General features: G+C 46.6%; 1 protein-coding gene across 1 annotated transcript in view; it reads right to left on the bottom strand.

Moving 5' to 3' along the window:
• The window catches only part of TLR3 (toll like receptor 3), a 55,059-nt gene extending 45,910 nt beyond the window's left edge, over positions 1-9,149 (bottom strand). Inside the window, exon 1 of the mRNA XM_083169214.1 lies at positions 9,072-9,149. The gene's annotated coding sequence lies outside the window, so the exon portion shown is untranslated. The remainder of the gene's footprint in view (positions 1-9,071) is intronic.
• Positions 9,150-22,483: the final 13,334 nt, after the last annotated feature.

Below are 22,483 nucleotides of genomic sequence, written 5' to 3'. Positions count from 1 at the left end.
TGTCAATTGTCTGTCAATTGTATGTCTGTCAATTGTATGTCTGTCAATTGTCTGTCTGTCAATTGACGATTGAAAGACAATTGACAGACAGACAATTGACAGACAATTGACAAACAATTGACAGAAAGACAATTGACAGACAGACAATTGACAGACAATTGACAGACAGACAATTGACAGACAATTAACAGACAATTGACAGACAGACAATTGAAACACAATTGACAGACAAACAACTGACAGACAATTGCCGTTCTAGCAAAAGTTGGAGGGCCGAAGGTTCCCCATCCCTTCTCTAGGAAACAGACTGCAGCAGAGATCAAAGACACTTGCTGCGGTCCCCTTCTTCATATATGTAGGTGATGCCTAATGTTTGTGTTTAATACCCATTTTCTGGGAATATGCCACAAATATTTAATTAGGAAAAATATTATGGGGTATATTCAATGATATTTGTGAGCTGTCTGTCACAGCTCTCATGATCAGTATTCAACTGACCCCCTGCACACGCCGTTTCCACCTTGCTGGGTTTTCACAGCAACATGGAAACAGCGTGTGCAGCCACTAAAACAGCAAGGGTCGTGGCTAAATACCCCTTGCTGGCCGCATTGAATACGGCCCTATGAGATATATCAGCTATGTGTTAGTATACCCTATACAAGTCCGCTTGATTTATAAGCAGCATTAATATATAGCTTGTAATACCCTTGTACCATTTTATGTTCCTACTAAATCTTAAAAAGAGTCCTACTATGGAAAGCGGTCCACCCCGGGAAAATGCTTGGACGGACAAAAATTGCATTAGGTCGAAATGGTCAACACACGCAAAAAACTAAATGTTAAGTATGTTGATTATTTGCTAGTGGTCCTAATCACACCAATTCATACAAGAGAGCAGTGCAGGAATCATGTGTATATTTATAGACAACAGACCATGTGCCATTTTAACCATTACACTTTCTACTTTAACTACAGTGCCTCTGCAGTGTCAGATAGATTATCTCCAAACCTATACTACTAAATACTATGCTTGCTTTGGATCTCACATTCTGCTGCTTGCAGTATTCTCTTCTACCACAAGGGGACAGCAAAGTTTCAGTATATTTGTGCAATTACTGTAGCTCTCTTCATGTGGACCTCAGGACAGTTATTTCTTTACTACTGTGCATATTTATCAGAGATATACTGCATTGTGATCTTTCTTAGAACAATGATTCCTGAGCACTGCATAGTGATGGGATAAACTCCATCATATTCATTCCCCTGCTCTTTACTTTCCCAAATTGTTCTCTGACAGTGAGGATTTCTCCTTAACATTGAATACAGTGAGGTTGGCTTCTCCTCTGCGTATAAAACCCCCTAGCCGTGGCATTGAAAACTGCCCATTATGTACTTTCCTGACTTAAAACTATGTTCCCTGACACTTGGGATCAGTGGCGTAACAATAGCCTTGCAGACCCCGCAGTCGCGGGGAGGCGCTGAGTAAGTGTGGGAGCTGGGGGTCTATCAATGCGCTGCACTGCTGCCGGGACCCGGGACCAACCTTACCCCTCTGCTCGCTGCCACCACCACCGCCGGGACCCGCAGATCTACTTGTCTGCGGTCCCGGCTCTCCTCCTACCGTGTTTCCCTGATAATATGACACTGTATTTTTTTTTTCACGGTGGGGGGGCGCCGAATTTAGGGTACCTCTTTACAAATCTGGTGGTCCTGTCCGAAACTATAAGCTAATATTTGAAATCATCACTCTACTCTCACGCCTATTTGACTTCTGATCCCAAATATTTCCTACTTCCATTAGCTCTCCCCACTCTTACCCGGCACCAAAATAAACTGTTTCATCACATTGTTTCTGTTATGACTTGTCAAATAGCTGTCGACTGTAAAAAACCCTCATCATCCCCCATGCAGTCGATTATGTCCAGGATGGAGTACATGACTGCCATAATACATCATTCTTCCAAAACATTTCACAACGGGCCAGATGCACTAAGCTTCAAAAGTGATAAAATGGAGAGTGATAGACAGCCAGCCAATCACCTCCTGTCTGACAAATTTCAAACACAGTCTGTGACGTGGCAGGCAGGAGCTGATTGGCTAGTGGTTTATCACTTTTCATTTTATCACTTTTCAAGCTTAGTACTTCTGGCCCAAAGTCTGGTCTCCCAGGCTCACTTCTCAAAATGTTCCTTTCCTATTTGGTCCCTGATATATGGACACTCTGACATTTTGGTATTTTGATAAATAAAAGGTACTTGTGTAGTTTCACGCTTCGCTCGCCCACGCTGCGGGCTCGGTGGCTCGCTACGCTCACCACGCTATCTAAAATCAACTCCATGCCAACATGGATAGTGGGGGTATGAACTATCCATGTTGGCATGGAGTTAAGTTAATTTTAGATAGTTTGTGGCGAGCGTAGAGCCCGGAAGTAGCACGGCGCCATGCTATCTGCGCAGAATATTACCACCCAGGATCACATTGTAATATGCAATCCTATAGTGGGGATGTATCATACTGCACACGCAGGGACAGTGATCCGAAAGGAGCCAATCCCTGCGATGTGCTCAGCCGGGTGCCAGGGCATCTGCGAATGCGCGGTCTGCGGTGACCTCCCATCAACCCCACTAACGGCCGGGGCAGTGCGGTCTGTAGCCCATAGGCTATAATGGGTTACCGCCATCTAAGAATGATAGTAGCCCAGGGACCCGAAGCGAAGCTGCCCGATATTGATACATCAGGCAGCATCACATCCCCTATAGGTTTCGCTTCGGGTCCCTGGGCTACCTGCCGGCAGCAGTGCAGGACAGACCGTAGCAGGGATCGAAGATTTCTGCTGCGGTCCCTCCTGATACGTTCAGGTTAGTTAATATTTGCGGCTAACCCCTGAAAACAGGTATTTTGGGGATTTAGCCCCACCGCTCCTTATAAAGGACATAAATGAATTGGAAAAGGTACAGAGAAGGGTGACTAAGCTAGTAAAAGGTCTTGAATCACTAGAATACAAGGATAGGTTAACCAGGCTGAATATGTTTTCACTGGAGAAATGGAGGCTGAGAGGAGATATGATTAATATGCTCAAATACTGGATTGGGAATCGTATGGAACTGGGAAGTGATTTGTTCAGTAACAGGCCTATACTTAGGACACGCGGCCATGTACTGAGGCTCGAGGAAAATAAATTCCTTACCGAATTAAGTAGAGGATTCTTCTTCTGGAAATCATTGCCGGTGGGGGTGCTTACAACTACTGTTAATGAATTTAAATCAAAAGTGGATGCATTTTGGCCACTAAGGGAATCCTATAGATATGACTTATGGTGTGTACACAACGTAAGATGTGCCTTAAGATCCTATCCACGATCTGATCAGATAGGATCGTGGATAGGATCTTAAGGCACATCCGATTTGCATCCTATCTTGACTATATAGTGCAGATCTGCACTATATAGACAAGGCAGCCAAGACTTTCTGGCTTCCGATACGTGAACGCGCATCGGGATCGGATCGAGTTCCGATCCGATGCCGATCCGATGTTGACTATATCGTCAACATCGGAAAGGAAATAGGACCGTGTGTACACAGCATTACTCAAGTCAGTAGTTACAAGTTAGATAGGTTGAACTTGATGGACTAACGTATTTTTTCCTATGTATTGTTACTATGTTAAATGATAAATGGACCCATATCACTTTTTGAAGCTTAGTGCATCTAGCCATTTGAGATTTAAAGTAGATAAATGGTTATCATGCAGTTACATTAGTAAAAGCTTAATACACATACAGTATATACCTTTGTTATTGATGGTAAACATTGCAGATATTACTTAAGGTTTATCATAGTCCATTCATCTCAGGATGAAATTATTACATTGTCCGTATGCTAGATGACTTCATTCCAAGTAAGGAAATCTCAGGTCATACATTGATTTTACAATTTATTGTATGGATTAACTGGTCATTGTCAACTGCAATGTCAGCAAGTAAGAGAGAGAAGCACAGCTTATATTGATCTGCAAACACCAACGGCTTTCTTGAAAAACCATAAAAACCTTTAAATTGTTTAAACAAAAAGATGTTTGCTAGTGTTCTACTGAAATTACCTGTTAGCAAATTCCATGTTTGCTTCTGTATTTCCAGAGAACAGTCCGTTTGTCCAAACAAACTCAATTTAGAATTATTGTGTTGGAATATCCATAAGAAATGACTTTCCGTTATCCAAGGATGGCAGAATGCGATGAACCCATGTCGATGTAAGTGGTTATTTGCAGGAATTCTAGATATTCCTTATTAAAATGTAAAAGAAGAGTAGAGAGGACTGTGCAGGCTCAGGGAAAGAGTAGGAAGATGTGGGCTGAATGTGTGGGCTGTGTGAAGGCTAAATTGGTTGAAAATGTTAGAAAAAGTACCATTGACATTTAGGAGAAAGCCCAGATGAGTCATGGTGAGCTACGGAGATGAACAGAGTTTTCAGTGAATGTTTGAGGGATCTATTTAGTAAAAATGATGAAATTGAGTATTAGTCAATTACCTGTGGTTTCGCTATCGAAGCGTAGATATGGTGTATATAGTATTTATAGAAAGAGAAATGCTGAGTCGTTGCACTTGAAAAGGACCTGTCCTGGTGCATCGAAAACTGGCCTGCTGTGTGCTTCATTTTCCATCTTTCTCAATTTCATCTATGTATTAATAGTATAAGGATTATTTTTATAAATTGTTTATATGAAGCCATTTTTGAGCACTGCACACCATATACCATATTATAGCTCTTGGACCATAGATTTTTCAGAAATGTATTGGTTTGATTGGTTGCTTTGTTTCAGAGTTAGGTGGCAAAACTTCCACCTGCTATTGACAATGCATCACCATTGTGCTCTGGAAAATATGACAGCTGGTCAACTCTGCTGGAACATGTGACTTGCTGTGTGGTCTGGAAACTGTCACAGTTATGTGCAGGCACTCACTAAGCAAGAATACAATAGGGGTATCAATTATTAAGGGGGTTAAAAGACGTTAAATGTTTGCCCAACTAACACCCTGCACATCAGCTAGTCTGTATAAATACCGGACCGACGCAGATCCTATGGCTATAGATAAGAATATAGCGAATGAAAGGAAGTCAGAAAAATCGCGATTTCTCTTTACTTCTCTGCTTATATAGGCAAATGGAAAAGAAAATGGTTTCATGAGCTAACATGCTGGACAAAACCCTATTTTACTCTTATAAACATAACTCTCAGTATTGAGACAACTGGAGAAAGTCTGGTCCTCCTGTATTATCGCAAAGAGCTGTGCACAAGAGGTGCAGCTCTAGAAAAGTTCTACATGTGAAGAAAAAAAACATGGACCTATTAGTTTTGTTGGGACCCTACTCTGAGAGTATGGAAACTGCAATTACCCCCATTTTGTGTTATCTCCGACGCAGTTTGGGTATTCTTTGTAAGGCAGGGGTAGCCCACTCCAGTCCTCGAGAGCTACCAACAGTTAACATTTTCCATTTTAAAATGTGTCAGTCGGTAATGAATGCACCTGCGAGGTGAGCAGGAAAACGTGAACTGTTGGTAGCTCTCGAGGACTGAAGTTGGCTACCCCTGAGCTAAGGAATACAGGATCAAGGAGGCTTGATGGTAATCTTACTCAAAGGTTATACAGGCTACCAGACAGATAGGTAAGGATACTTAAATGGAACCAGGAGCCATCACTGGAGGACCTCTCACCTAATGTACAATTAAGACCAGCCAGGCTAAAGACCCACACCAGAAGCAAAAACTCAAAGCAGCATATTATTGGCAGAATGGAACCGGAATCCAGTTAGGAAACAGAATCTCCTGTAACCTGTGACATAAGACCTGGCCCCAGAATCTCAATGAAAAGATCAGAGCAGAGAAAGATTAAAAGTAAAACACCAGTGGACATCTGAGTATATAGACTGTAACCCGATCATGCACTCCAGTCCTGGAACTTGCACTCTAAATTGCCAGCCCAAGACAATGCCATACAGTACTGGAAACACAATAGTAATTAACTGGCATATGCCGTAACCCAAGTGAACCACAGAGTATTTTTGCAGACACAGTCCAAAAAAGTATACGGCCAAATGCAGAGCGGAGTTCACCAGAATGGTAAACAATGAGTATCCCTATCCTAACTCTACACCCTAAAGCCTAACCCTACCATCTGCAAAATATTCAGGACTCCCCCACCCGCATCCTTGCCCTCCTACCCACATGCTATCCCTAACTCTTCCACTTGCAGCCTAACCCTATCACCCGCAGCCTAGCCCTAGCCCTCCCACCCGCAGCCTAGCCCTAGCCCTCCCACCCGCATCCTAACCCTAACTCTTCCCCTTGCAGCCTAACCCTATCAGCCACAGCCTAGCCCTCCCACCCGCATCCTATCCCTAACTCTTCCACTTGCAGCTTAACCCTATCAGCCACAGCCTAGCCCTTCCTCCCGCATCCTAACCCTAACTCTTCCACTTGCAGCCTAACCCTATCACCCACAGCCTAGCCCTCTTACCTGCATCCTATCCCTAGCTCTTCCACTTGCAGCTTAACCCTATCACCCGCAGCCTAGCCATATTACCTGCATCCTATCCCTAACTTTTCCACTTGCAGCCTAACCCTATCACCCACAGCCTAGCCCTCTTACCTGCATCCTATCCCTAGCTCTTCCACTTGCAGCTTAACCCTATCACCCACAGCCTAGCCCTCTTACCTGCATCCTATCCCTAGCTCTTCCACTTGCAGCTTAACCCTATCAGCCACAGCCTAGCCCTTCCTCCCGCATCCTAACCCTAACTCTTCCACTTGCAGCCTAACCCTATCACCCACAGCCTAGCCCTCTTACCTGCATCCTATCCCTAACTCTTCCACTTGCAGCTTAACCCTATCAGCCACAGCCTAGCCCTTCCTCCCGCATCCTAACCCTAACTCTTCCACTTGCAGCCTAACCCTATCACCCACAGCCTAGCCCTCTTACCTGCATCCTATCCCTAGCTCTTCCACTTGCAGCTTAACCCTATCACCCACAGCCTAGCCCTACCTCTCCCACCCGCATCCTAACCCTAACTCTTCCACTTGCAGCCTATTGCAGGGTACACACCACGATGACCCGCTCACGATGCACATCGTGAGCGGGTCGTCAGTGTCTCGTCCGACCCGCTCACGGTGACGCGGGGGGCACGACCCGCTCACGATGTGCACCGTGAGCGGGTCCGATCCAATGGCGACCCGCACCTGGCAGTATGGTCGTTATTCAGATCCTACCTGCAGCAGGTAGGATCTGAATAACGACTGACCCGCGGGACCGCGCATCGGATCGGTATCGGTCCACACCAGGACAGAAAAGGGCCCAATCACCACACAATCTACATCTAATTGGTCGGAATTGGATCTAGATTGAGGGGATCGGGCCCTAGTCGTCCTGGTGTGTACCCAGCATTACCCTATCAGCCACAGCCTAGCGCTAGCCCTTCCACGCCCATCCTAACCCTAAATCTTCCACTTGCAGCCTAACCCTATCACCCGCAGCTTAGCCCTAGCACTTTCACTCACTGCCTAACTCTCCTACCCAAAGCCTACCACTACCCTACCCGGGTGTGGATCATTCGGTCGACCCAAGAAAGGTAGACACTCCTAAGGTCAACACCGGAATGTCGACAGGCAGAAGGTCATCAGGGACTGAAGGTCGACAGGGTCATTAGGTCAACCGACAGAAGGTTGACAATGCAGAATATCGACACATATATTTTTTTTAGGTGTCTAGATCTAGAATTCTAATTCTGGACAGTGTCTAAGTGTACGGCAGTCCCTCGCTATGCTTGGCACACTATTCTATTGTCTCTCCATACCCTAGTAGATGGTAGGGCATGAAATACCGCCTGTTCTGGAACCACAGTGGGGGAAAAAAATAAAAAAAAACGTGTCGACCTTCTGCATTGTCGACCTTGCGCTGGTTGACCTAAGGACCCTGTCAACCTTCAGTCACTGTCGACCTTCTGGTGTTGACCTAATGAGTGTCGACCTTTCTTGTGCCGATATAAAGCCCGCATCCCACCCTACCACAGCTCCCTGGCTTCATAGTCTTGATGGGTCGATAATTCTAAATTGACGCTGCAGAATGTCATTGTTGATAGTCACAGCAGAGAAATATCTGCCCCCGTGTCTGTCAGGACACACACACACACATTTTATATAATATCATAGGCGTGCACAGCCCGTTTTATTAGGGGGTGCACCACACTTGTACCCCAAGTACCCAGGGGCAAATGCCCGCCCCCACACATAGGGGGTTATTCAGGTTGATTCGCAAGGCTGCGAATTCGCAGCCTTGCGAGTCCATCAAACCCCGCCCGGCGAACGCCCGCACCCCCCCGTCGCCCCAGCAAAGTGCGGCTTAGCCCGCACAGCAGCGAAAGGATGTTTTGCATAAACATCCATTCGCATTGCTCGGGTGTCCGCCCACATCATTCGATGGTCACCGACCATCGAATGATGTTTAGCGTGCACGCATATATAAGTGACTTTTAAGTTACTTACATTTGCGTGCACGCTGGCGTGGATCTGGGTGGGCAGCTGACATTCGGTGATGTCAGCTACCCGCCCCACACACCTGCGTCACTGCCTCATTACCATGAGAACACCCAGCGTTCTCATGGAAACGCCCATGGAACGCTGGGCGTTCCCATATGGTAATGGAGCAGACCGGCGCCCCCCCCCCCCCCCCGCCCATCTCCCCCCCCCATGCAGCCGAGTGCATCTGAATAAGGCCCATAGTATACACACACATACATACATACAGAGCCCCCCACACACATAGTATACATATGCACAGCCTTTGCACACCCACATACACACACAGTACACAGAGTCCCCTCCCACACACGTAGTGCACATATACACAGCCCCCCTATGCACACATAGTATACTTACAACAAGCTGATAAACACACACCTTTATGACATAACAAAAAAGCAGCCAGCATTATTAAAGACCAATACTGTATACCTTCCCCCTTCCCCTCTAAAACAAAGTCATAGCCTCATATAACATACAATCCCCCTGTTCCAGCTTACCTGCAGCACATTCAAACACCAGGAAGTCCTCTTCTCACTCCTCACCCGGCCACTCGTCCAGCACTGTTTCAGTAAGGCCTGAGAGGAGCTGTCTGTGCACTTCAGCTCCCCCTACAGGCAGCCGGCTCCCGGAAAAAAAAAATTATATTCTGTGATGTAGGACCTTGCTGCTATCGTGCAGCAAGGTCCTGTCATTAGGAGGTGCCTGTGCACCCCCGGCACCCCCCCTGCGCACGCCTATGTATAATATAATAAATAAATATCTCTCTCTCTCTATATACGGTATATAAAAAGCCCCTGCACTGTATACAGCGATTCCATAGCCAAATCAGTTTGATAATGGATTGCACATTTGGCGTATATCTAAGCAGGTCAGCATTATAAAAATCATTCATAGTTCCTGAGAGATTTTAAAACATAATCTTTATTCTCCTGAGTCTGGAAATGTAGGGCAGTTTTCCCATTCACTGTACTTTTTCAGCGAATGCTAAGAAAATGTTTTGGAATATGTAACAGTCATACATAGCTTGCAAACTGTTATACCTCCAATTAGCCCAGGCAAACGACTAGTTATTAATGAGTGTTCAAATTTTATCTGTTGCCACGTTCATTTTTATATTTCCTTTAGTTTAATTACCGCATTCCAAAATACATACCTCCCAACTGTCACGATTCCGTCGGGACAGTCCCGATTTTCGGGTCCTGTCCCGACGTCCCACCCGCGGCAGGCATTGTCCCGCTGCGGGGGGGTGGCAGTTGGGAGACCCCCCAATGTAGTAGAATAGACGCTGTGCGCATGCGCACAGCGTCTATTCTCGTATGAAAATGAGGTCGCGGCTAATTAGCATAAGCCGCGCCCTCATTTGCATACGCCACGCCCCCTTTTCGGGCGCTCGCGCGGCTTCGCCGCGCGAGTGTCCCTATTTCTTGATATGAAAAGTTGGGAGGTATGAAAATATGCTGTTGCAGTGACATGACTACACCCTATATAATATTACAGTACTCGTCTAGTACATCTAGGGTGAGATTTAATAGGATGAGATATTCAGAAAGTGAGAGATTTGGGAAGAAATCTCCAGTTTTTTTAAAGCGGCAATCATTTACACTGCAAAACCAGTTTGATTTTGCAGTGTAAATGATTGCCGCTTTAAAAAAACTGGAGATTTCTTCCAAAATCTCTCACTTTCTGAATATCTCATCCTATTAAATCTCACCCCTAGTGTGTTTAAGATTTCAAAGATGAATTAAATGTGTCCCTCCATTCACTCATGCGATTCATAGGTATTTTATGCTGAGTTATGGTAAATCAGTATTACAGTATTACCTTTTGCTGACTGGTAATCCTGACCGCCAGATGGACCCCTGGCCCCACAGGGGCGCGAGAGCACACACAAGGTTACCATATTAGCCACCACTTCAGGTGAACAGTAGCAATAATCCCTGATGGGTGTATAAACATACATGTATTGAGGACCGCAAACCCCGGGGAAAATCCAAGGTCTATGGTCACCCACCTACGCATGCGCACACATCTACCTAGACAGTGCTACCACAACCACACACATCCACAAGGGCCATGGAATAAGATACCAACCGGGGAGTCAGAGATTATTTAATTCAATGGTATCATTGAGGCCATTGGGTGTTAATGAACCCATTCGGTAGATCAGCCTCGCGACTGCAGAGCCTACTGAATCTATCTCCTCCTCTTTTGCTATTTTTGTCTATTCCAATCTATGTGATGGCGTTGATTTTCCCTTTTTGGCACGAGGACATGGCTAGAGACAGAGTGAGATTTAAGGCCACTTAGCCTATTTCTCCTATGTTCCTTAGCTCTTATGTGGACTGTGCGTGTGGTTCTCCCCACGTACTGCTTCCCACAGCCACAGGTCAGCAAGTAAATTGCGTATGTTGACCCACAATTGATAAAACTTTCAATCTTAAAATTTTCTCCAGTTATCAGTGTCAGTGGATCCGCCTTTGTGCCAACAGAGCAGCCAATTCAGGTATGTATACACACTTACCGATCAGCCACTCGATGTATTGGCCTCCTCATCCAGTTGGTTGAGCAATGGCTGTGACATCAGACCCTGCAGCAAATATATAAGCTGCCGGAAGGAATTTAAACCACACCAGAAAAGCTCCCTGGCGAAGTCCGATTGGATGAAACGTGTTGGTTGTGGTTGGTGATGCCAACGTATGCACTGAGTGTGTATCCTGCTGAGAGAGCACTGGGCTGTGAGCCGGGCTGTCGTTTCCAACTCTGGGTGCTTTGAGGCCATGATCCGTTGTCTCTGTGTATTGTTACCTGCTGCTGCTTAATATCATGCATATGAGCTGATTTCAATAGTAAAATTGGTACTTCCTCATCTTTGTGGCCACAGCTTACGCCAGTTATGTTAGCCACTTTCAGAATAGCACCGTTGTCTGATCGCCACACTTCACTCACCACGCTTCGGGATCGGTGTCTCGCTTCGCTCACTACAACTTTACTTAAGGTAATAGATAGTGGCGTGGACACAGGAGGGTGGCGTGGACCCAGGATGGTTTGGGTTACGCTGCATAAGCTGTGGCCGCAAAGATGAGGAAGTACAGTAAAATTACCTTTTATATTCTATTCATTGTGCACTTCTCCATTTCTTTTCTGCAAGTATACGTGGTGGGAGCCCTGGTTGGGATTTCTTGGAGAAATACTGTAGATGCACGCTCTAATTATAAAAAGAACAGATCTACTAATTGGACATCACTGTTGCGCAATTGGACTCACATATATATATAGATATAGATATATATATATATCTATATCGATATATGTATAAATATATATATGCCATTGACTGTGCTGCACAGCTGACATTATACATCTTTGAACAATTTTGGGAGCACACACCCACCAACAGGCTAGCAATTCATGCTCATCTTAATGTACATCACAGAATTGTGAATATAATGTAAATTAATTGACATCTACATTTTAATAATTCAACTGTAACCTTTAACTTAGGTGAAGAATCGATCCCTTTAAATGGATTAGACAACCTTGCATAATTGTGTAGTCTAGAGTTTGTAATCACCTCAGTCTGCTCTGCTGTTTCCATCTGCTGTGTGTAGAATGGGAAGTCACCTGACCAGCACTGACTGTGTTACACAGATGTCAGTTATATCGCCTCAGGATTACCATACTGCTATTCTTGCACTACAGTAGCTATTGTATCTTATTTAGCATTGCCTGGTATGCATGGAACCTAGGGAAACTAATATTAGTCATGTCACATGAATAATGCACAATTGCTGAGCCTCCTGCATATATTTCAATGAGTATTGCAATTTATATGGCTGGGAACGGATGTGTATTAAATTCCAACAGAGGGTAATTGAAAAGAAAATCTGCAATCTTGACAATTGTAAAACCTAAAAGACTTTAAAAGGATAAAAGAAAGATGATTGCAAGTTATATTATCAGTAATGAGTAATTTCAGAATTTATTTTATTCTTTCCAGGCTGGATGGAAATTGTATTATATATACTGTATGGGTAAAGGATCCCCAGCACAAACAGTCCTCAAACAGTGAATTATGCCTATGGTTTTCAATATGCTGTAAAAGCAATATAAATCATTATACACAAAAGACGCAGCGCTGGTGTGGTGCCCATCACATGGGTCATACAAAGCAGGACAGATATAAGGAGAAATGTCAAGAAATAAAACTTTCTAGTATTTCTGTCCCTGACTACTGGGTGCCTCATCTATATTTCTGACTCTCTCATGTTCTGTCTCTCCATGACTCTTTCTCTTCTCTCTCCCTGACACTCTCCTTACTCTCTCTTGCGCCCCGCTCTTTCTATCTTCTCCCTCCCTTACACTCTCTATCTCTCAGCGCTCCCTTCCCTCTCTTTTGCTCCTCTCCTTCTCTCTCACTGACACCATCTCTATATCTCTCTATCTCTCTCTCTCCCTGATGCCATCTCTTGCTCTCCTCTCTCACCCAGGGCAGGCACCACCACTAGGCAGCTCTAGGCATTTGCCTAGGGCGCCGGCACCTGGAGGGCGGCAGTTCGCCCCTCACCCCCAGCATGATGATGGAGGGTTAGCGAACTGTGTAAAAAACCTTCGGCGCCGGCGTCCCTGCAGTGCTGGAGCGGGCAGGGGTGTCCGTGCCGCGGGGGTACCTGCGGCGATGTCATTGTGTATAAAGCTGGCGGCGGCCGGCGGGGTCCCTGCAGTGAATAGAAAATAACTAGCGCTTCCCGCACCGCCACGCGCATAGCGCTAGTTATTTTCTATTCACTGCAGGGATTCCGCCGGCCGCCGCCAGCTTTATATACAATGACAGCGTCGCAGGTACCCCCGCGGCAAGGACACCCCTGCCCGCTCCAGCACTGCAGGGACGCCGGCGCCGAAGGTTTTTTACACAGGTACCACCGCCTCCCCGGCACCGGGGCGCCCCCACCCCGACTCGCCTGGGGCGCTCCGGTGCCTTGCATCGGCCCTGCTCTCACCACATTTTCTCTGACACTATCTCCCTCTCTCTCTTCTAGCTCCTCTATCTCACTCAGAGGTGGGTTTTCCACAAGACTACCTAGGCACCTGCCTAAGGCCCAGCAGGTCCCAAGGGCCCCATAAAGATATCCTAGCCATACAAAACATTCCCAGAGGAGCATTGTGCGACTACCACATGGTGTCATGACATCACATGAACCTGCCCACACTCCCAAAGTCCATTTGATGTCCTTTAATAGGATAAAATATGTTTGCAAGATAAAACAGGCAGTTTATTTTGAATGTGATACAGTTAGCTTTTAAAAAACCTAGCGCTGGTTTCAGATTTGTATTCAGATTTGTATGCAATACCGATGTTTGCTCAGCTGAACAATTATCAGTAGACTGCACATGCACCAAGCTAATCTATCGATGCCGCCTGCAATCAGCAGCAAAAATATAGTGCTATCGATTGTTTTGCTTTGGGGTCCCTAAATACTGGTTACGCCCCTGTGTAAGAAAAAGGTTCTCACAGCCCACAGTCTTTTTTCTAGATTTTTATTTTACGAATGATATATATTCTGGTTATAGGAATACTGTGTATGCATTATATTTAAATCAGTAGACATATATATATATACTAGGTGATTCATCGCGCCCTACGGGCGCTCTTCACACCGTCGTAAGGGGCTGCACCCCCTTAATATGTGAACGTTTGTATATGAGAAATATGGTTAGAATTGTATGAAAGATGCCCTGTATTGCAACTTAGGTGTCCGCGAATCGCGGGAGGGGGGGTCGCGGAGGGTGCCGCGAATTGCAGGAGGGGGGGTCGCGAATTGCAGGAGGGGGGGTTGTGGGGGGGTGGATGCTGCGAATCGCGGGAGGGGAGGGATTGCAGAGAATCGCGGGAGGGGGGTCGCGGGGTGGGTTGCCGCAAATCGCGGGAGGGGGGTTACGGGGGCGGGGGTTGCGGCGAATCATGGTAGGGGGGGTCGCGGGGGGTGTGCCGTGAATCACGGGAGGGGGGGTCACGGGGTGGGGTGCCGAGAATCGCGGGGGTGTGTGTGTGCCGTGAATCGCGGGAGTGGGGGTTGCGGGGGGGTGGGGGGGGTGTGACGCGAATCGCCACAAGAAAAAAATCAACACAGAAAGGTCAACACATGTAAATGTTGACATAAGTGTGGCACTTCATTGGTGTCCATGTCGACACATGAGAATGAATATGAAAACATTCAAAAAATGAAAAAAAAAAAAATTCAAAAACTCATGTCAACCTTTTTCATTGTCGACCATAGCCATGTCAGTTTTTTCCATGTGCAATTTAATTCTGGAGCTGCCGCGAATCGCGGGGGGGTGCCGCGAATTGCAGGAGGGGGGGTCGCGGGGGTGGGTGTCTCGCGAATCGCGGGAGGGGGGGTTACGGGGCGGGGGTTGCGGCGAATCATGGGAGGGGGGGTCGCGGGGGTGTGCCGTGAATCACGGGAGGGGGGGTCACGGGGTGGGGTGCCGAATCGCGGGGGAGGTGTGTGTGTGTGCCGTGAATCGCGGGAGTGGGGGTTGTGGGGGGGGGGTGAGGGGGGGTGACGCAAATCGCCACAAGAAAAAATCAGCACAGAAAGGTCAACACATGTAAATGTTGACATAAGTGTGGCACTTCATTGGTGTCCATGTCGACACATGAGAATGAATATGAAAATATTCAAAAAATGAAAAAAAAAACTTCAAAAACTCATGTCAACCTTTTTCATTGTCGACCATAGCCATGTCAGTGTTTTCCATGTGCAATTTAATTCTGGAGCTGCCGCGAATCACGGGGGGTGCCGCGAATTGCGAGAGGGGGGGGGTCGCGGGGTTGGGTGCCGCGAATCGCGGGAGGGCGGGGTTCACAGTGGTCTCGGTGGGGGGTTGCCGCGAATTGCGGGAGGTGGGGGGTCACGGGGGTGCCGCGAATCGCGGGAGGGGGGGTTGCGGGGGGGGTGTGACGCGAATCGCCACAAGAAAAAATCAACACAGAAAGGTCAACACATGTAAATGTTGACATAAGTGTGCCACTTCATTGGTGTCCATGTTGACACATGACAATGAATATGAAAACATTCAAAAAATGAAATAAATCTTCAAAAACTCATGTCAACCTTTTTCATTGTCGACCATAGCCGTGCCAGTGTTTTGCATGTGCCATTTAATCCTGGGGCTGCCGCGAATCGCGGGGGGTACCGCGATTTGCGGGAGGGGGGGGGGTTGCGGGGGGTGGGTGCCGCGAATCGCGGGAGAGTGGGGTTCATGGGGGTTCCGGTGGGGGATTGCCGGGAATTGCGGGAGGGGGGAGGGTCGCGGGGGGGTGCCGGGGTGCCGCGAATCGCCGGAGGGGGGGTTGCGGGGGGTGTGACGCGAATCGCCACAAGAAAAAAATCAACACAGAAAGGTCAACACATGTAAATGTTGACATAAGTGTGGCACTTCATTGGTGTCCATGTCGACACATGAGAATGAATATGAAAATATTCAAAAAATGACAAAAAAAACTTCAAAAACTCATGTCAACCTTTTTCATTGTCGACCATAGCCATGTCAGTGTTTTCCATGTGCAATTTAATTCTGGAGCTGCCGCGAATCACGGGGGGGTGCCGCGAATTGCGGGAGGGGGGGTCGCGGGGGTGGGTGCCGCGAATCGCGGGAGGGCGGGGTTCACAGGGGTTTCGGTGGGGGGTTGCTGCGAATTGCGGGAGGTGGGGGGTCACGGGGGGTGCCGCGAATCGCGGGAGGGGGGGTTGCGGGGGGTGTGACGTGAATCGCCACAAGAAAAAATCAACACAGAAAGGTCAACACATGTAAATGTTGACATAAGTGTGCCACTTCATTGGTGTCCATGTCGACACATGACAATGAATATGAAAAAATTAAAAAAATTAAAAATAAATCTTCAAAAACTCATGTCAACCTTTTTCATTGTCGACCATAGCCATGTCAGTGTTTTGCATGTGCCATTTAATCCTGGGGCTGCTGCGAATTGCGGGGGGGGTGTGTGCCGCGAATCGCGGGAGGGGGGTCGCAGGGGGGTGCCGCCAATCGTGCAAGGAGGGGTCGCGGGGGGGTTCTTTTTGCCGCGAATCGCGGGAGGGAGGTGGCGGGGGGGGGTTTCCGCAAATCGGGGGGGGGGGGGGTCACGGGGGAGGGTTTGCCGCGATTCGCGGGAGGGGGGGTCGCGGGGTGGTGGTTATGCCGCGAATTGCGGGAGGGGTCGTGGGGGGGTTCTTTTTGCAGCGAATCGCGGGAGGGGGGGTCGCGGGGGTGTTTTTGCTGCGAATCGCGGTAGGGGGGGTCGCGGGGAGCGGGTGTTTTTGCCGCGAATCGCGGGAGGGGGGGGGGGGCGCGCGGGGGGTAGGTTTTGCCGCAAATCGCGGGAGGGGGGCGCTCACCTGGTGGCTGTGGAGTAGCAGTGCTGGGCAACATGGGAAGGCAGTGGGTGTCTGGCACTGTCTGTGGGCTCACTGGGCTGGTTCTCTGTCACATACCTCCCAACATGACCCTCTCCAGGAGGGACACAATGCTCTGTTTCTAGACTTCCCCTTAATGTATGATTGCAATCACCTGTTTTAAACAGGTTAATTTCTCAGAAAGGTGTTCAGCACAGATGAAGGCAATCACACATTAAGAGGAAAGTCCAGGAACAGAGCGTTATAGACACAGACACCCACTTTGAGTGACAGATGTAGCCAAATATATAGGAGATATCATATATATCATATTTTGTAATCACTTTGGTGCACTCGCTCCCTACTGTATCTCCATTCACAGCAATGTAGACCATCTGGAAGTCATATCTATGAGATACTGTACAGTAGGAGCAAGTGCTACAGTGGATTACTGTACAGGTGTCTTTGCATTTAATAAGAACGGAACCAGGAATACTTTTAAAAATAATAAAGCTGATTCTGAGGATAAAAGCCAGAACTTAGTACACAGAGTAAAGACAAAATGATGGAAGGTTCTGCTGGCGATTAGAGGCATAACCAGTACAGTACACAGCAATGATGTATGTGGACACATCTGTATGTGAATAATATTGACCCCTGATCCACTTTTTAAATAGTACAATACAATATTTTAGGAACAAAAACTAACATTTTATTCTATGGTGTTGAGTGACATACCGTCATCACATATTTTTTACTTTAGTTGGGGAAGTCAGACATAAAACAAACATTATTCATTTATGTAATAAGGCTTCATTGGTAATGGGCAGAGAAGTAGTAAACTTGCTCCAATAAACACAATGAATTGAGGAACATCATGTCATTAAATAAATGGTTGAGAATGGTTTGGCTGCGTGCGTATGGTTGGAGTTGCAAATTAATTCACCCACAGAGGCAAGGAAATAGGTCTTACCAGTATCAAGCTGGACCAAGGGGCAGCATGACATCTGCCCCCTGGGCCAGCAGAGCAGCCATCAGGGGGGACTGTGGGGACTCTGGCCGGGCCCAGACAGATAAGGGCCTCAGGATTGGAGTTTATAAAGTATAAATTGTCATAAACAAAGTTCACATTTCCCTTGAAGCAAGGTAGAGGTTAAGTAGAATGACAAGAGCTGCAGACACAGGTTTTACCAGGCATTCCAGGTGTTCAAGAAAGAGAAAAAGGACCCTGCCTGTTTTGTCTGTTCTGGGCCCCACCATTTCTGGTGGCAGCCCTGTGAGCCATAATAAGTTGAAACTTTTCGGAATGCACTAATCTCCCCTGTCATTCTGAGCATTCTGCTTTTTTTGGGCCTGAAATCTGTACTAGACAGCCATGATGATGCCGGCAGCGTTGCATGTGCATGGTCTCCCCGGCCTACTTGGGCAATTATAGCACCTCCCCTTCCCATGCCTGCCACCATAGTGATGGTAGCTGCAGCCCTTCTAAGGCTAGGCAGGCAGGTAAGGTCACTGCTCCCAGCCTGCCGTACTCCACGCTGGAACTGCAGTCAGCTGCCACAGGCTAGCCATCTGGCTGTTCTCAGCTCCCCTTCATCTGCCTAACCATAGCCAGCCCTGAGTCCTGCCTCTGCAAAATGAGAAGTTGTCCAGCTACAATCAACCCAAAAGGGTTAGCTTAAAGTGCATGGCAATCATAAGGGATGGGAAAGTGTGTGTGATGTGAGCTACTCACAAAGCATAGTGGGGGGGGGGGGGGGGGGGTTTAAAAAACCATATAATGGGAGTGAACAAAATTATAATACAATACATACATACAATTTTTTCACTATGAGAAATTCTGAGAACTAATCCGTTACTCCTTGGAAACGACCAATATCTGACATTATTGACCCACACCCCTGAAGAAGTCTTCTGGCAAAACGCGTTGGGTTTATTGGTTTCATCAGTCTGAATGGTACCATTGCTTGAAAAATGTCATCTGTAATTGTGGGATTCTATGTGATCTACCAAGAATTTAATATTATTCATGGACTATTTTTATGAATTTTATAAAATGTATCTATTTTATATTTGTCTGTACTACATTGTGGCCCTTCTGACTGAACATTGTCTATGTGAGATTGCCATTCACGGCCCAGCTGTGCTCCTTCAGCCATAAGTGCAGGTGTGCTTGAAACGTACAGTATATGATGCTGCATCGCTTGTACTCATGGCGGTCCGACAGTGGGGATCCCGACAGTCAGTATCCCGACATCGGGATCCTGACTGCCGGTGCTATTCTCCCGAGGGAGAATATAACCTGTGGCGAGCGTACCAAACCACCGGGCCTGCAGCGTGGCGAGCATAGCGAGTCTGCAAGGGGCTCCTTTGCGCTCGTCCGCCTGTCGGAGCACCAGAAGTCAGGATCCCGACATCGGAATACTGACTGTCGAGGATCCCCACTGTCGGAGCCCTACACCACACCCCTCATGTACACTTGGTTCACGTCCTTATTTCTGTTGCGAAACTCAGGTAGAAAAGTCAGGGCCACTTGTGCATTCATCTCCCAGGCTAAAAGTTGCCAGCCAGCCCTAACATAAGGATACACTGCATTTGTCTGCCAATTTTCAAGTAAATATTATTATTATTATTATTATTATTATTATTATTATTATTAATAATAATATGACCAGTTATAAATTATAATCATTGTGATTAGAGAGATATTTTTATTATAAGTAAGTAGCTTATGTAGTTTCTGTATTTGGAACTTGGATAAATGTAATCCGTAGCAGTGTAGTATCGCTCTAATTAATAAAAGCATTGTACAATATTCTGCTCAGGAATGTGGTATTTTAGGAATGTTCCTCCCTGTAGACAGCTATTTCTTCTACATATACATAGAGACTATACGCTTAGACTCGTGGTTTTCTCTAAAGCGCACTACTCACCCAGCACTAAAACAAAAGCTATTGTGTTATCATTGAGGGGAAAAAAATAACACCATTATCTGAGGCTATAAATGGTCTTCCTCGCACAACTGGATGGGAATATATCTACCGGTGCCACATCATGGGAATTCACACATCGGACCGTTCCGAAATAAGTGTTGGTGCCCTCTTAATTGATGCTATATTGTGGCACATGCATTTGTGTTTTGGGAATTAAATCCTGTTTCCTTCCTTTGAGACATAACAGAGAGCAGCAGTTGCTAATGTACAGCTCCGGACTGCAGTCGTTTTATAAATTGTTTTCATTAAATGGAGTTTTACGTCCACTGGTTTTTCTTCGATTGTGAAGTTAGTTGTTATTGATTAACTGTTCATTAGAAAGAGTCCTGGAATGGAACAATTTTTAATCCACACAAGCAAAGGGAGATGGTGTTATTTAATTGCAGGAAAGGATTTACAGTCGGAATCCTTCCAATGCTCAGCATGTGATTGCACAAATTCCTTTTTCAAGCACATTTCCTATTTAATACACCATGGATTTACAGCACATTGTAATAGTAATAGTCTTACAGGCTCAGGTTATTAGTTATTCATGTTAAAAACAAGGTGGATATTTAAACTTCATTTATTATAGAAGTACATACATCTGACACGGCAATCTTCCAGCATCAGACTGACAGCGGGATGCCTCCCAATAGCCCTGATTAGGAAGTAATAATAAATTAGGCTACACTAGCACAAGCCACAATTGATCCACTCTATCACATCCTTTTGAGTGATGATACAGATTTTATAATGCAAAGCTACGAGCTACAGATGTGTCTTTTGCTGCTTTTAGCACCAGTGGCGTAAGTTCGTCCCAGTTACTCGGATAAATATTGGTGCCCCCCAATACTTAATCAGTAAGGTATCTGTCTCCAGCAGGGCTTAAAGTGATCCTGGAGAGGAGGTGGAACTCCTTATCCCTAACACCCCCCCCCCCCACACACACACAATTAGGCAGATCCTAGACCAGTGCCAGGGAAGAGATAATTGTCCCACAAGGAAGGGGTGTGGTCACACAATAGTAATTCCAATTTAAATTAGAACACACGGTAGCACAATCATATACACATTACACCACATGTAGTGCCCTTGATTCATATTAAATCACACAGTATTGCCCCTTATACACATAATTAGCCTTATTCAGATCTGCGTGCATTCGCACGCAGATCCGATGTTGGCCATCTGCACATGCGCAGACGGGTATCTGCGCATGTGCAGGCATATGGTGCGTGCACCCACGGCGACCTTTCGGGTCGCCGGGTGCATGCACCCATGGCAGCAAGGGGGGGCGGAGATGGGCGGGGGGCGCCGGGCTTCCCCATTACCATATGGGAATGCCCAGCGTTCCATGGGCGTTCCCATGGTAATGAGGCAGTGACGCGGGTGTGTGGGCCTGGTAGCTGACCTCACCGGATGTCAGCTGCCCGCCCATATCACGCCAGCGTGCACGCAAATGTAAGTGACTGAAAAGTCACTTATATATGCGTGCACGCTAAACATCATTCGATGGTCGGTGACCATCGAATGATGTGGGCAGACACCCCAGCAAAGCGAATGGATGTTTATGCAAAACATCCATTCGCTGCTGTGCGTGTGAAGCCGCACATTGCTGGGGCGGCGGGGGGGCATGCGTTCACCGGGCTGGGTTTGGTGGACTCGCAAGGCTGCGAATCAACCTGAATAAACCCCAATGTCCAGAGTTGTGGTGCTTATACACATCTGTCTCTAACACTTCAGCAGCTCACTTTCCATGTCCCTCAGCACACTTGGCACACTTTTCCCAATTGGAGTCCACATGGAAGGTAAAATATGAAAAAGTTTAAAAGAAGAAAACAATGTAAAAAAAAAGTGTCAACCTTTTCTTGTGTCGACCACTGTCATGTCAACTGTTTGCTTGTGTTGACCTTTGTCTATGTCCACGTTGCGCATTTAGACCGTTCAGTTGTTGGCATATTGTTGTTCAGTGTTGGCATATTGAACGGATACCCTTAATAATATAATCTGTGAGCCTACAAATTCATACTGCGTTTCTGAGTATAGTTTATGAGTACAGTGTGTAACAGATCAGTACATCCCATTGCCTATCAGAACAAATTTTAATTTGACATGTTTATATAACATTTCATTTCTTTCTTGAATATTTTTATACTGGCTTCCTCACAATCTGTGCGATCCAGGAACCATTTGTTTCCCATTTGATACATTATTATTGAAATTTGCTCATAATCTTTGTAGCAATACAAGTAATGCTTTCATCATGTATGTGTGACACTATGGGCGGTATTCAATGTGAATACCGGCGACGTGCAGCGAATCCTGTTTAGGATTCGCTGCACATTCGCCACTGGTCGCCGCATTCTGGAGCCTCGCTGGCTCCGGTATTCAACGAGTCAGGGGCTCTCTGCTCCTGACCGGCGAATATGAGCTCATGCGGCGAACGCAGCAGGGAGCCTGAGGACGGTGGAAGGCAGGGAGATGGAAGTCTCCCTACCTGCCCCAGAGCGTATGTGGGGGGGAGGTGGGCTCCCCGGG

This window comes from Crinia signifera, chromosome 1 (assembly GCF_055691185.1).
Source record: "Crinia signifera chromosome 1, ASM5569118v1, whole genome shotgun sequence".
In the NCBI taxonomy this organism is placed as follows: domain Eukaryota; kingdom Metazoa; phylum Chordata; class Amphibia; order Anura; family Myobatrachidae; genus Crinia; species Crinia signifera.
This window is presented reverse-complemented; position numbering and strand designations above follow the sequence as displayed.